This window comes from Protopterus annectens, chromosome 3.part0 (assembly GCF_019279795.1).
Source record: "Protopterus annectens isolate FY-2018-M chromosome 3.part0, PAN1.0, whole genome shotgun sequence".
Lineage (NCBI taxonomy): Eukaryota > Metazoa > Chordata > Ceratodontiformes > Protopteridae > Protopterus > Protopterus annectens.
In genome coordinates, this window is record NC_056731.1 from 1,963,410,962 (window position 1) to 1,963,426,663 (window position 15,702).

The 15,702-nt window shown below is 40.6% G+C and overlaps 1 protein-coding gene across 3 annotated transcripts in view; it reads right to left on the reverse strand.

Moving 5' to 3' along the window:
- The window catches only part of NKTR (natural killer cell triggering receptor), a 1,518,686-nt gene extending 1,503,253 nt beyond the window's left edge, over nucleotides 1-15,433 (reverse strand). For all 3 annotated transcript variants that reach the window (XM_044066053.1, XM_044066052.1, XM_044066051.1), the window contains exon 1: nucleotides 15,355-15,433. The gene's annotated coding sequence lies outside the window, so the exon portion shown is untranslated. The remainder of the gene's footprint in view (nucleotides 1-15,354) is intronic.
- Nucleotides 15,434-15,702: the final 269 nt, after the last annotated feature.

Here is a 15,702-nt window from a genome sequence, read left to right on the forward strand (position 1 = left end):
CAATCATATTGCCAAAGTAGTTAGGAAATCCTTCTATATGGCCCATCTAATTACTGAAGGGTTAGCATCAAGAAATAAAGTGGTTATAGTGCCCCTCTACTCGTCACTCATCAGACCCATCATAGAGTACAATGCCCCATTTGGGATGTACCTCACAAGACACTTCCAACAGCTAGAGACACCACAAAAGTACCTCACCAAGAGGATTACTGGCCTCAAACATATGTCGTATACAGTCCAACTGAAAAAAACTATGGCTGTAATCAGTGGCACATTGCTTACTCAGAGGTGATCTCTGCCTGACTTACAAAGCCATGCCCAACTCAGCATTGATGGACATGATCCACCTAAAGAAATCCAAGTCACTGCGAGCCACACGCTCTAGTGAGCTAAACCTCGCCACAACAATAAATAGAACATGCTGGAGGGATAGATTGCTGTCACAGAGACTCCCCATGCTTTGGAACAAAATTCCAAACTACATTAGGCAGGGCCTCTCACTAACACTCAAGAGAAACCTTGACGAGTGGATGAGTAACAGAAAATACACCCCTGGGATCACTTCATTGGCTCTGCTTGACAGAGGATCAGTTAATTAATCAATGGGGTGGCGAAAGCCAACACACTCTGGCTAGGCTTATAAATGCCCTCGGGCAGACAGCCTAGTACCGACCTATGAACCTATTCAAGTTGGTGCTGCTTGCTTAAACCAAGCTTGATTGAGTAAAAACATGAGAAGAGCAGTCTCACCCTTGTCAGAGCTTCATCAGATCAAAGTTAAAATATAAGTGGAGTCTTTCGGCTTTTCCCGGTTAGGGGTCGCCACAGCGGAACTCCGGTCCGCTAATGATTGGCAGAAGATTTTTACGTGCCGAGTTGCCAGCCCTGACACACAACCTTCAACGAAGGTACGCCCATTCACGCATGTCTCCACACAGAAGACGCTCTAGCTGAGAATCGAACAGGACAACGTCTTACTGTGAGGCGACGACACTACCACAGCACCACCACCGCAATAACAAATATAAGTAACAAGTAATATATACTTTTGTATTTTCCAAATAAAAGGCCATGTCAATTACAATGATGGCATTAATCCAAAAGCACTTAAGCAGATCACATTTAAAGGAAAACTTCACCCTCTCCTACAGTGTAACTCAATGCTTTTCGCCCTACAATATGGTTCCAGTATTGTGTAGGTACCAGAAACCTGCTGCTTGTACTTTTTAGTTTCATTTCCTTGTCTTGGAATCAAAGGAAGGGAAAGCCCACCTACTTTTTTTTTTTAATTTTTTTTAAGCTTAACGTCTCACATACATTGCAGCGGAATTTGTTTCCCCTGCATGGTATACCACAGACACAGATAAATCTGTAGTTTATTATGTCGGTTACTGCTGTCAATCTTAGATGAGCAATTAATCTTGCTGAAGAACCATTCCAGCTACTATAAAAAAGACAGAAAGCTGTGGAACTGTTTTCCACTATTATATTGCAGAAAGGAGGAGAACTTAACACTACCCATTCATAGCAAACCAAAGCAATTAGTTCAGATAGGGGTTTAAAGGCAGTTGTCACCTTTTCTGACAAATTTACATAAGCAGGATCACAGTACGGAAATGCTGTGCTTTAAATGTTGGTTACCTATAGTACTTTATATGTTAAGATAACCTAAATATAGTATCACAAATTTATATGATATTTACAGAAAAGACAGAAAATATATTTTCTTGTAAAGTATCAACACGTTCACCATTTTCAAGCCCCCCACCCACCCCAAGGACAGAACTGCAGAAAGAGAAACAGGTGGCAACCCCATCAACTAGGTGCATGGACACTGTGCCATCCTTCCAGAGGTGATGTGTATCTGGTACACAGATCCATGGTAAGAGACTCCCAACTGACTTTACGTCAGTCCTTACAGAAGTAAAATGCATAAGCATTTTCCATTCCACAAAGGAAATGTGACCACTGATGCCAACCATAACATATAGCAGAATTTACTTTAACATGCATTTTCTATGTACTTTTGCATTAAAAACATTAAGAAAAGGAAATCATAACTGTGTTCAATTGCACGTGTCTGACTGCCTCCTGTGTGTATATATAGGTCTCTCTCTCTCTCTCTATATATATATATATATATATATATATATATATATAGATATAGAGTAAATATAGATATACATATGTGTGTGTGTATACATACATATATATATATATATATATATATATATATATATATACACACACACACAAACACACACACAGAGCGGCCATGTGTATGTGCATGAGTCGAACTCAGAAATAGATTGTGTATGTGTGTATGCATACTTCATGTCCTTTTAAATAAAAATATCAAAACGGAAATTTTCTGCAACTGCATGTGCACATTATACACGTGTGCATGTATAAATTAAATATATATATATATATATATATATATATATATATATATATATATATATAAAAACACACACACACACATATATATATATATATATATATATATATATATATATATATATATAGATATATATATATATATAATATGCACACACATACACATGCATAAAATGTATGTACGCAGAATGTATACTTCTGCATGTGAAATGAAGTACTGTGTGGATACATCTGGACAGAAATATGCAATAGATATTTCTGTAAGTAGTCACACGTGCACTGACATTATGGATATGCGTGTGTGTGTGTGTGTGTGTCTGTACATAACAGGCATGTACACACACACAGATGGGCGGTGCATGCATGTGTGTATTATATAACTTTCACCGTCCTAATCAACCTCCTTTTTCATACTTCTACATGTCCTAAATCTTTTTTCACCATACTTGTCATTACACTACACTGTAATGATCGTTCCATTCCAAAATTTGAAGGTTTAGTATCTTTTCATACTATCTTAAGACAATAGAAGTGATGCAAATTTAATTATCCCCCACCCTTTTCCTTTGTGAAGCCATTAGACATTCACTTGCTGTTTCCCAGTCATTTAAAAAACAGTAGCAACTTTCAACCTACTGAGTTGTGCAATATAGCTGCATGCAATTTGTTACTGATAAAGTTAACATAGTAGAGTTAAGCATTATTACTGTGTACCTACTAGTAAATGTTTCCTTAATGTTTGACTTATTCACTGTCACACTGTGACTGTGTGTTGTACATGCAATCTTTGTCAAATGTCTTTATGATACTATTTTTGTTCTTTGTATTGCAAAGTGATTGTATTATTTGTTATTATCTTTGCCAGCGTATCCTGGGTCATGGTTGAAAAGGATCCTGGAACCCAGTTCACTTTCCTATTAACAAAGTATGAATAAATACAAAACAGAAAAAAGGGGAGTGAACATGACAAAAATAATTAAGGAACGAGTAAAGCATGTTTTAATTCTGCATCATACATGAGAGAGAAAAACATGCTCACTGAAAGTACTGGGAAGTAGCAGACAGACTTGCTTTGCAGTCCTTTTCAGCAGCAGCTGTCACCTGAACATAACGTATCAAGGATCATTTAATGAAGGGAGTTTTCACATCTCAGGATGAAGAGTGTGGGGAAAGGTCTGTTAATTTCTTTAGGACTGCAAAAGAATCCCTCTACAAAAAAATATTTACCTACTTTATTTTTCTAGAAGTAGCTAAGAACTATTCATAGCAGAGAGCAAGCTCTGACAGACACAAAATGAAGCGCACTCAAAGAAACATAGAGGTAGCTCTGTTACAGAAGGTGTGTTAGATGACAGTGTTTCACACTCCTGCCATTCTATCTTAATGGCATAAGAAAACACCACCACTTCCTTATGTCAGGCATGACTCATATAAAGAGGGCTTTAAATGTATTCTGGGAAGAATGACTGAAAGTAAAAAACCAAGATCACATTACCAAGCAGGCCTCATTAGTGCCATTTTGTGGGAAACATTAAAATTGTAAGAGAAGCACTTGGAGTGATTTTGAGGCATTAGAATAGCTCACAGACACAATGAAAAAAAAAACATGTTTGAGTTCTAAGGTGCTGTTCTTTAATGACAGTGACTGGAGCAACAGTTCATACATAGCTTGCATTTTTATTGTGATTGGTGCTGTTTACCCCCTAAGTAATTTCAAAGTTACTGTGTCTCTGGCTGTTGATCAGTGTGTTTACATGTCAAATAATAATTTACGCATGTAGTCCTGCATTTTTGCTACATTACTAAAGTATATAATAAAACAGATGGCAATGAGACTAAAATTAGCTTGAAATCTTGAGCTGGGAGATGGGAGGAGTGTGGTGGTTATCAGAACCCCCAAAATAGAACTCTGCTACTAAAGGCAGAGAGGTAATTAGGGCTTAGCAAAGTACAGTTGTGTACACTTACCATAAATGTAGATGTTCGAGTGTATTCACTGTTGCAGTCATTACATTTGGGTAATCTGCTTACAGGTTGCCCTCAGTCGGCCTGATTAACAAAGTCTTGGGTCCTGCATCGGTTGCTGTCCCTTCTTCCATGACGTCAGGTCGTCAGGGGTATAAAACATGCAGCTGACGTCATTACATCAGTTTTTCTTGCCCCAGATGTCAAGTGCCACCCCAATGGAGAGCAAATAAACATAAAAACACAAAGGTATACCTCCAACAAAAAGCAAACACACCAAAAAGGCTTTTAAGCATAGTAAAGGAAAGTAGAGGTATAGCCAGAAGAAGTTAGGGGGCTGGAGGGAGGGTAACCAGGACTGCAACAGTGAATACACTTGAACATCTACATTTATGGTAAATGTACACAATTGTACTATGTTGTTCTTGTTTCACTGTTGCAGTCATTACATTTGGGTAGATTCCCAAAGCTATGGTTGGGAGGAGGAATTTACATAGCATTAGGGTCAGCAATAAGGCCCTGCAAGACAGCAGTGGCAAAGCCAGCTCTGGATTTAGAGAAAATTGGCAAAAGATAATGCTTAGTGAAAGTATGTACAGAACTCCAAGTAGCAGCTTCTAGGATGTCCCTGGTAGAAACACCTCTGAGAAAGGCTGCAGAAGAAGATGCAGCCCTGGTGGAGTGGGATCTGATTCCCTGGGGGATAGGTTTTCCATGGTTCTTGTAGCAGAAATGAATGCAATGACTCATCCATTTAGAAATGGTTTGTTATAGCCTTCCCCTCTGCCCCTGCAGCAAATGCTACCAGCAGACATTCCGATTTTTATAGAGTTTTAGTCCTGTCCAAGTAGAATCTAAGTTGTCTGTGCACATCCAAAGAATGCAGAATCTGTTCTCCTTTGTTCTGTGGATTGGGAAAGAAGGTTGACAAATGGACTGATTTAAGAGCGACACTGGATACCACCTTGGGCATGAAGGATGGATTGGTCCTAGGTGAACCCTGTTCGTATGAAAGATGATGAAAGGCTCCACTGCCATAAGAGCCTGTAAGTCAGATATCCTTCTAGCTGAAGTGATTGCTAAAAGGAAAGCAGTTTTCCAAGAAAGAAGTTTTAAATTTGCAGTAGCAGCTGGCTCGAAAGGAGGTAGAGTGAGTTTCTCCAATACAAAGTTAAGGTCCCAGGCAGGGGTTGGATGTCTCCTGGGTGGTCTCAGGTTTTTGGCCCCTGTGAGGTACTGCTTGAGCTGAGGATGAGAGAAGAGGGGAGGTTCTGTGTTATGAGCTGAAATTGGCTGAGGCGTGGATTTTAATGGAAGAAAAAGACAGGCCCTTGTGAAGCACCTCAGTTAAGTATTGCAAAATCTGAGGTAAATTGGGCGCTGCTGTGCTCATCCCTTGAGACTGGTTGCAGGCACATAACCTTTTCCATTTTTCAGCATAAGATTTTCTATTACTAGGTCTCCTTGCCTCTAAGATAACATCCACCACAGGTTTGCTGAAGGATGATAAGGGTGAAGTTCAATGTTGGAAGCTGAGGGTACAGAATTTGTTGAGACAGCAAAGAAGGGGTCTGAGGCAGGTGCCATGGAGATAACTACACTGTGCAGGAGGGGGTACCAGTGTTGGCGCAGCTGGTCTGGAGCAATCAAGATCATACTTGGTTTGTCCTGTTTGACAATTTGGTAGAACTTTGGAGAGCAGAGGCAGCGGGGGGAAGGCGTAGACAGACTGTTTTTTCCAGCTGATGCTCTAGCATCCACTTTCCAGGCTTATTTGTGGGAGTCCTTGTGCAAAACGTGTCCAACTGGTTCTGGGGGGAGGCAAATAGATCTATGTCTGGGCTCCCCCATTCGCTTGTCAACATGTTGAAGATCCTTGGTTCCAGTTTCCACTAGTGTGGGGTCCATTAGGTTTCTGCTTAGTCCGACTGCCAGTGTATTAAATTTTCCTGGCAGGAACTAAGCTTGTAGGTGCACTTGGTAGCTCAAGGCTGTGTTCCACAATGCCATGGCTAGTCCGCAGAGGGGGTAGGAATGTGTACCCCCTTGCTTGTTTATGTACCACATAACCGTGGTGCTGTCCATCTTTACCATTAGTTGTCCTAGAAGAATGTAGTCCTTGAAGGCTGTCAGAGCATTCTGTACAGATAACATTTCTTTTTGATTGATATGTACGTGCATTTGACTTGGGTTCCACTTGCCCTGAATGCACTTCCCTGCCAGGTGAGCCCCCCATGCATAGTCTGGCACATCTGTAGTTAAGGTTTGGGTGGCATGGGGTAGTGTGAATGGTACTCCCTTGTTTTGGTGGCAGGCCTCTGCCCACCAAAGGAACTCTAGGCATTGGCAAGGTATGATAGGAATCACTGTTTCCAGGCTGTGAGAATGTTGACTCCATAGACATTTTCGATACCACTGTAGTTTCCTCATATGCAGTCTTGCATATGGAATTAGAAGAATGCAGGAGGCCATGAACCCCAATGCTTGCAGTATTTGTCTTGCAGATAGCAGGGTTTTTGTGGCCACTTGTTTGAAATAGGTTACAAAATGAATTTGCTTTTCTGGCGTGAGATAAGTCATCTGGGCAGTTGTATTCAAGCTTGCTCTCAGGAATGTAATTTGTTGACAGGGTACCAGCTGTGATTTCTTTTTGTTTATGGTGTACCCCAGACAAGTTAGAACCCTTTTTACAAACGCCAGATGATTCAAAAGTATGCCCTGTCTTTCTGCCTGAATTAGACAATCATCCAGGTATGGGTATATTTGAATACTTCTTTGCTTGCCTGCAAAATGCAATAACTGGAGCCAGGCACTTTGTGAATACCCTGGGTGCAGTAGACAAGCCAAAGGGCAGTGCAGAGAACTGATAATGCATGTAACCTGCTTTGAAGTGTAGGTATCTTCTGCAAGATTCCCTGATTGGGATGTGCAGGTATGCTTCTTTTAAATCTAGTGTTGCCAACCAGGCGTCTTTGCCTAGCATAGGAAGTAATTGATGAAGAGTCAGCATCATGAATTTTGGAATCTCCAGAAAGGTGTTTAGAGTAGACAGGTCCAGGACTGGACGCCATGATTTGACTTTTCTGGGTACCAGAAAAAGTCTGGAGTAGAAACCTTGCCCCTTTTCCTCTTCTGTTACCAGTTGAATAACCACCATGCTTAAGAGGGAAAGTACTTGTTTTTGAGCCTCTGCCGACTGATTTGGGGGCAGGTCTGTCCACCCATTTGGTGTTGGCAACGTGTGGAAATGAAATCTGTATCCCTGGGACACTATATTTAAAACGCATTTGTCCTGGGTTATGAGTTCCCAGTTCTTTGCATGAAGAGCAATCTTTCCCCCCAATGGGGCGGTCAAAAGATAAGTGCTTGTGAATTTTAAAAGGAAGTCATTGAGACCGTTTACCATAGGGGGGTGTCTTGTTATTTCCAGATTTGGAAGTGGAGGCCCTCCACTGCTTAGTTCCGAGAGTCCCCTGGGATTGAAACCTGGAGTTTTTGCTGTGTCTGGGTTTGGCTTGAGAGGACCTGGAAGGGACTGGAAAGGACCAATTCTTAGCAGGTCAGTGCCTACTAAATCTCGGAGGTTGCACTTGTAAAAAATCTTTAACAGTTTGCATCGATTTAGCTTTATCTTCCATCTTTTTAAGAACTTCTTCAGCCTTGTTGCCAAACAGGCGGTCCTGATTTAAAGGAGCATCCAACAATTTAGCTTTAACAAAAGACTGCTCCTTAAGCCAAGCATGCCTTCTAAGCACAGACCCAGTAGCAGCAGCCCTGCAAGAGGCCTCTAAAGAATGAAAACCACATTGCAAAGCATGTTTTCCAACTTGTTCAGCAAAATGTATTAAGTCCTGTAAATCTTTATTTTCCACAGAGTCAGGAATCAACATCATTTTCTGTTTAAGCAGTCCAATAATATGTTGCTGATATTTTAACATGTGCAATTGGCAGTTTAAAGCTCTGATTGCCAATGTTGCAGAAGTATAAACCCTTTTACCCCATCTATCCAGCGCCCTGGAGTCTATCAGAAGGGGTAGGATTTTTAGCAGTAGAAGCCTTAATGCCTTTGGGCCACTGAGAAATACTCTCTGGATCTGCAACAGGATTTTTGAAAAGGAACTTGTGGGACTCATTAACCCTGTAGTATCTGTCAAGTTTACTAGGAGCAGGAGGCAGGGAATCAGGGGCCAAACTGGATTCTGAGAACACATCATCAACAATGTCTAGTACAGGAGAGATAGCCAAAGGCCTACGCTGAAGTAGAAGAACAAAATCCCTAAGCCTCTTTTTGGAATCAGAAAATTCCTGGCTTTCCCAGTGGAAATGCTCCCTTAAAGTATGTAAAGTTTTAAAGTTTCCCCAAAAGAAAAATCCTCAGGAGGGGAAGCAGAGGGAAAAGAATCCTCTGCATCAGAATCCTCATAAGTAGGTATGGACAAATCCAGGTCATCAGAAGAGTCAGAAGAAACAGAGTCCTGATCAAAATATTCATAATCAAACTCAGGCCTAGGCCTCTTGGGGGGTGGGGGGGTGACTACCCCTGATTAGAGTTATTAGACCTTCAGCCATTTTGATCATTTGTTATTTAGGCATAGGGGCCTGAGCATGTGGCCTGGGCGTCGTCTTTTTTTTTTTTTTAGACATGGATCGAGATTTAGGCCTTAGTAATGAAGGAGGTGTTGATTTAATATGCAAGTATGTAGGCCTGAATACACCCTCAGAAGTCGGGGCCTGCACAGTGGCTCCAGACCCGCCCACGGTAGAGACATCAGCGGGTTCCATAGTTGAAGTATCTCGCGGCATACTGGACTCCAAATGGGTCTCAGTAGAGGCCTGCGAATCAGAAGTAGCGGGTATCAGGTGCTGTGAAAGCACCTCACTGAGTACCAGCGAACTGGCGACTAGCTTAGAGGAAGCGTCATCGGCAGTTTTGAACCTCAGAGGCCTGTCTCTGTCTTTATCTTTGCGTTTTTTTCGGAATCCCAGTAGTCGGATGGCTAACAGACAACATTTCTGGATAATTAAACCGAGAAGCTAAATATTTAGAGGCAAAAATATACAGATGACGGATAGTGCGCTGATTAAATAAAGCACAAAACCGACAGCAAGGTACGCTGTGGTCAGGGCTTAGGCAAGGACTACAGTACGAATGAAAATCTTTATGAGGTATTTGCTTTCCACAAGTAATGCAATTATTAACTTTTACTGACATCGGTAAGGAGCAAGAAAAAGTTTCCCCAACGGGGTACTTAGCTTTAAGTTGAAGACTTCGGTTCTGAAACCCGAAAATGAAAATTTCAGGAGTCGGCCGACCAGCACTTGCGAACTGCTTCTGCTTCGGGCACCACACAGCAAGAAAGACTGATGTAATGACGTTGGCTACATGTTTTATACCCCTGACGACCAGACGTCATGAAAAAAGGGATAAAAACCGAAGCAGGACCCAAGACTTTGTTAATCAGGCCGACTGAGGGCAACCTGCAAGCAGATTACCCAAATGTAATGACTGCAACAGTGAAACATGAAGAACATCTGTGTGTGAATCTAGGAAGTATATCAGAAAAGAGATGAAAGAAAACTACCCACAGGGCTGGTAGTAAGACAAGCTAAAAGGAAAAAAGTGTGAAGATGTGTGTGTATGAAAATAGGGGAGAGGACAGGGAAGGGGTCAGAGATGGGTCATACATAAGGACAGTCTTGCCAACCCCCCAAAAATATGTAATATGCATGTGTGTGTGTGTGTGTATATAATACAGGTATGTAGAGAGACAGACACACACATATACATATATGCACATATCTTCACACTTCTTTACTTTTAGCTTGTCTTACTACTAACCCTGAGGGAAATATGTTCTCATCTCTTTTCTCAAATACTTCCACACACAGTTGCTAAGTTTAAGCACATTGATCAACAGCCAGATACACAGTGACTTTGTACTTGCTTAGGTAAGGATTAAATGGCACCAATCACAATAAAAATGCAAACTATGTACGTACCACTGTTCCACTCACTGTCACTGAATGTCATCTGTTTCAGTCATCTTGGATTGATGCCTTCATTGTAATCTACATGGCCTTTTATATGGAAAATAGAAAAGTATGTATTACTTATTTAACTTTGATCTGAAGAAGCTCTGACAAGGGAGGAAGTGTTCATACCTTGTTTTTACTTAATAAACCACTGTTTAAACAAGTAATACCAGCTTGAATCCTGTCTTCTTATTTTTAATAAGAATGTAAAGTGATATTTGACACAGATCTTATATTATTTATTTATTTTATTTATTTGCAGTTGGTTTACCAGAATAGTCCATTGGGCCAAGATGAACCTGTTTTCAATGGAGTCCTGGGGAGAAAAGCTCCATTAACAAGGTTATATAGTTATACAAATGTAATAAAATATTAGCAATCAAGTTATCAATACAATACAATTACACAGTTAGAGCATCATACTGGTGTTGACCGTTGCAGATGGTACTTTCTATAGAAGTGATTCAGATTGCATTATATACAGAGTTAAAACACAGTATTTACAGAATTGTACAAATTACAGTTTATAAATGGTACATACTATAAAGTGAGTCATATTGCCGTAATTGTAGAATTTTACAGAATTACTGTTTAAGGATATAGAATTAATGTATCTTTACAAGTGGTACTTACTGTAAAACATAAAACTTGTTTCAGTATGTCCACATTAAGAGTCTACATTTCAAGTGACATTTCAGATGAGATTGTTAGGTAAGGCATACAGATTGATTGATTTGAGATTAGGAAGCTAGATAGAAGGATGCAAGTTACTACAATAGGAGAGGCAGATGCAGGGGAACTTATTAGCAGAAGGAGGAAGAAATTGAGGTAGTTTTGAAAATATGAGGGTGGATGGAAGAGCATTGAAATTATGGAGGGTGGGTGCAAGAGCATTCCCACTGCGTTAGTAGATGAGAGTAAAGATATTTTTTGAATGTAAAGTGGTTGAAGGTGGTACGAATAGCTGGAGGTAGGGAGTTCCAGAGACGTGCTAAACTATAAGATAGAAGTTTTTTACCTGGGGGGTGTAATGGTATGTGTAGTTCAAGTAGGTTCTGGTTATTGGTTCTGAGTTGTCTGTTAGGAAGGTGCATTTTAAAGGTATTGGAAAGAGATGAACATAGCAAGGGTTTAAAGATGAGCTTGTGGGCAAGAGTGAGTTGAGAATATATGAGTTGGTTGTGTAGTTCTAACCATGCTAGTTTGTGGAGAGAAAAGCAATGGTGAGTAGATGCTTTGTGGCCATTAGCGAATTTGGCTATTTTATTGTAGCATGAGGAGAGTTGTGTTTTGAGGGAAGATTGTAAGTTAGTCAGGAGTGGGGCACCATACAGAAGAGAGGGAACAAGGAATGAGGAAGAGAGTTCTTTTAGTAGTGGGTGTAAGGAAATGATTTTGTCGGTAGAGCATACCTAGTTTTTGATGAGTCTTTTTGATATTAAGTTGTATGTGGGAATGGAATTTCAGCTGACTGTCAATTTGAACCCCAAGTAACTTAGTCTCTGGCACCAATTCCAAGGATGTATTGTTGTTACTGGTGATTAAGAAGGAGTTTGTGTTGGCAGAGATGTGTTTAGAGGGAGTAAAAACCATTAATTTGGTTTTAGAGGCATTTAATGCTAGATGGTTTGTTTTCATCCATTGTTCAGTGATAGAGAATGCATCTTGTGTGAGTTTTTGGAGTACTGGAGTGGATGTGGCAGAGCAGATAATGGTTGAATCGTCTGCATATTGAATAATATTTGAGAATGGTATAGAATTATGGAAATCATTTATGAAGATGTTAAATAGTAGAGGACCCAGTATGGAGCCTTGGGGGACCCCAGTTGGAGTACTTAGGAAAGAGGAAGTGGCTTTTTTCCATTTAACAGCTTGAGATCTATTAGATAAGTAGCTAGAGAACCAGTTTAATGAGGAGGGGCATAGGTTAAGTTGGGAGAGTTTATTAAGGAGTAGTTTATGGGAGATAGTGTCAAAGGCTTTTGAGAGGTCCAGTAGTAGGGTAGAAACAATATGTCCAGAGTCCCTGGCCTTGTTTATGGTTTCTAAGAAGGAGAGGAGGGCTGTCATAGTACTATGGCCGGGTCTGAAGCCATGCTGGGTTGGAGTCAGCAGGTGATTGTCTAAGAGATAGGGAAGGAGCTGCAAATGGATACACTTTTCAAGGAGTTTAGATATGGGAGACAGAATAGCTATGGGACGGAAGTTTGTAGTATCATTATTATTGCCACCTTTGTGCAGAAGTATGACACAGATTTGGGGTACTTTGCTTTCTTGGATCGAGCGGTTTATTAGTATACTAATGGGGTAGGCAATGGTTTCAGCTGCTATGCTAAGAAAGTATGAAGGAATATTGTCTGGGGCATTAGAGCAAGGCTTTAGTTTCTGGAGCAGCTTCTTTATGGTAGATGTGGGGATAGGTTTTAGTGAGAAAGTAGGAGAAAGGGGGGGTGATGTATTGGAGGGTGGTGGTTCTGTGGGAGGAAGAGAGAGGTAATAGGAGTGGAGGGAGGGGTATGAGAGGATTGGGGTGAGATTGGGGATGTAATGGTGTCAGTGAATGAAGAAGTTAGCTTGGAAATAGAATTTATGAAAAAAAAAGTTAAACTGTGTAGCCAAATCAATGTCTGAAGCGTTGGGGTCTGGGCTAGGGGTGGCTGTTTTGCCAGGATTGATAAGGGTAGAGATTCCTTTCCAGAATTTTTGAGGATTTGTCTTATTAGTATTTTGGAGTATGGAAAAGTAGTTTTGTCGATCTTTAATAACAAGCTGTTTTACTTTGTTTCTAAGTGTTTTAAATTCATTGTGGGTGAGTGGGGTTTTACCTTTATGGTAAAGTCTTCAGGCCTTATCTCTATGGCACATGGCTGTTAGGGTGTCTTTGGTTAGCCAGGGGGTAGTTTTTAGTTTTATTCTTTTGGTCCTGATGGGAGCATGGTAGTCTAGAAGGTTCAGGAAGGTTGTGTTGAAATGGGCCACGGCATTATCTAGGGGTAAAGCATGCAGGATGTTCCAGTCAACTAATTTGAGAGAGTCAGAGAAAGCTACTGGGTTGAAGTTTTTATGATTGCGGGTAGTAATGTAGTTGTGAGTTCTTTGCATATGTGCTTGTAGTCGATAAGTGAAGATAGGAAGGTGGTCACTAAGGGAGTCTGGAAGGGTACCACTGACAGGGAAGTAATGAGGGTGGGAGACTAGAATCCAACCTAGAATACTACCTTTGAGTAGAGTTTTAGAGGGGCGAGTAATGTCATTAATTAGTTGTGAGAAGCTGTAAAGGTTGATATTGAGTGGGCTTGAGGGAGAGTGAATGGCAGACCAATTGATATTGGTGTCACCCAAAATTATGATTTCATTGTTAATGTTGGTGGAGAGCCAGCAAAGAATATTCTCAAGAGTGGTAATATTGTCACCAGGGGGAATGTAAAGGGAGGCTATACATATGTGCTTGAATTTATTGACTTGGAATAGTGACAGGAGTAGTTCAGCATTGTTAAAAATGGGGATGGGTTTGTTATAAGGGGTGACTGACAAGGAGGATTGAGTATAGTAAGGCAACTCCACCTCCTTTTTTTTTGGGTCTGTCTTTTCTGATGATTGAGTAATTTGGTGGTATAATCTCCTGATCCTTTATATGGGGTTTTAACCAAGTTTCAGAGATAGATAGGATATCGGGTTTATTATATGTAAGCCAAGCATGAAGGTTAGGTACTTTGTTAACTATACTTTGGGAGTTTATAGAGGTGAATAGTATGGATTCATCTACATTGGTAGAGATGGAGGGGCCAGGGTTGGGGTGGATATCTCCTGAAAGTAGTGAGGTAGTTAGAAAAAGGGTTAGGTAGGAGAGATATCTGGACTGCTTAAAGGTTATGTTGGTCTTTATTATTTGAGTAAGGGTTTTGTTATCAACTATGGTATTAAGGTTAAATAGAGTGTTGAGAATCTTATAAGTGAAGAAAAGATGGTTTTGTATAGGATAAATATGTGGAGATATTGTGGTGTAAGTTTGTAAAGGAGGTGAGTTGAGATGTACTGTTGTGTGGAAGGCCTGTGATTGGTTAAAAAGTGTGGGCTGAGTGAGGTAGTGAATGTAGACCATACTGAGGAGTAGTATTAGAAGAGTAAAGGAAGATATAGGTTTTAGGAACATTGTGAAGATGGGTCCAAAAGGTAGGGGATGCAGATGGTAGTAAGCAGTTTGTAGGTTATAGAAAGTAAGTTTAGTAGGGTTCTGTGTGCAAGAGGTAGTAATGTGTCTAGGTAATTGTGGGAGGGGAAATATGTAAGGTTAATATGAGTGGAGTAAGGGAGGGTGTAGGTTTGAGTAGAGGACACTAATTGGTGGGATGGATTTCCTAGAGGGAAGAAAGCTGATTAGTGTGGGTGTGGGAGGGAGTGGTTAGAGAGAGAGCAATGGAGTGTAATTGGTTAGGTGATATTGTGGGTGTGGTTGTGGAGGTATAAATGTAGATGTAGTGGGGGCGGGTGGGAATTGGGGGCAGGGTAGGGGAGCGGAGTGGGCCCGCAGGGCGAACGGAGCGGGAAGAGCCAAGAGCCAAGGAAGACTATCAGTAGAACTGTTAAGTGGAGAAGGTGAGTACAAGGGACCAGTGATTAGTGGAAAGTAGCAGCAGCAAGCTTTTAAAGGAAGGAGTGATATGACTATGTCAGCAAGTCCTATAACGATATAACTCCTGTTAGACTAGCTACCTCCACTTTTTTTTATTTTATTTTGTGTTTTGTTCTTCCTTAAGGAATGTGTGCACAACCCTTAAGGCTAGAAAACTACATTTCCTCAACACTAGGATACAGTGCCTGATTGCATGTGTGCGTGTGTATCTATATATATTATGTAGAGTAGTATACAGATAAACATAGATACAGATGTATAATAAAATAAAGCTTTTTGTTATTATCACATTTAAAAGTGACCTTTCTTAAACGAGAACTTGCCTTGCCCAGTAGAAAGACGTCATGGACTTGGTTGTCAATGGAATGAGAAGCAGCACAGACTGAAGTGCTCACTGCATGAAATCACCTGTCAGAAGAGAAATGTGAAAAGATTAAAAATGCATACACAAAACAAAACTGTTGTCTTGCACAGCAATAGAACTCAACACAATATTCAAGCACTCCACTCACTGCTTACAAAACATACTGCACAAGGCTTTATTTGACAACATGCACATATAAAAATACTGCAGAAGAAAACTACTTATCAAGCTGGTAGTTGCAGCAAATACTTCATGGCTGTCGTCCTTGCAGATAACACACCTTGTCTACTACCCATTTACTTTACCT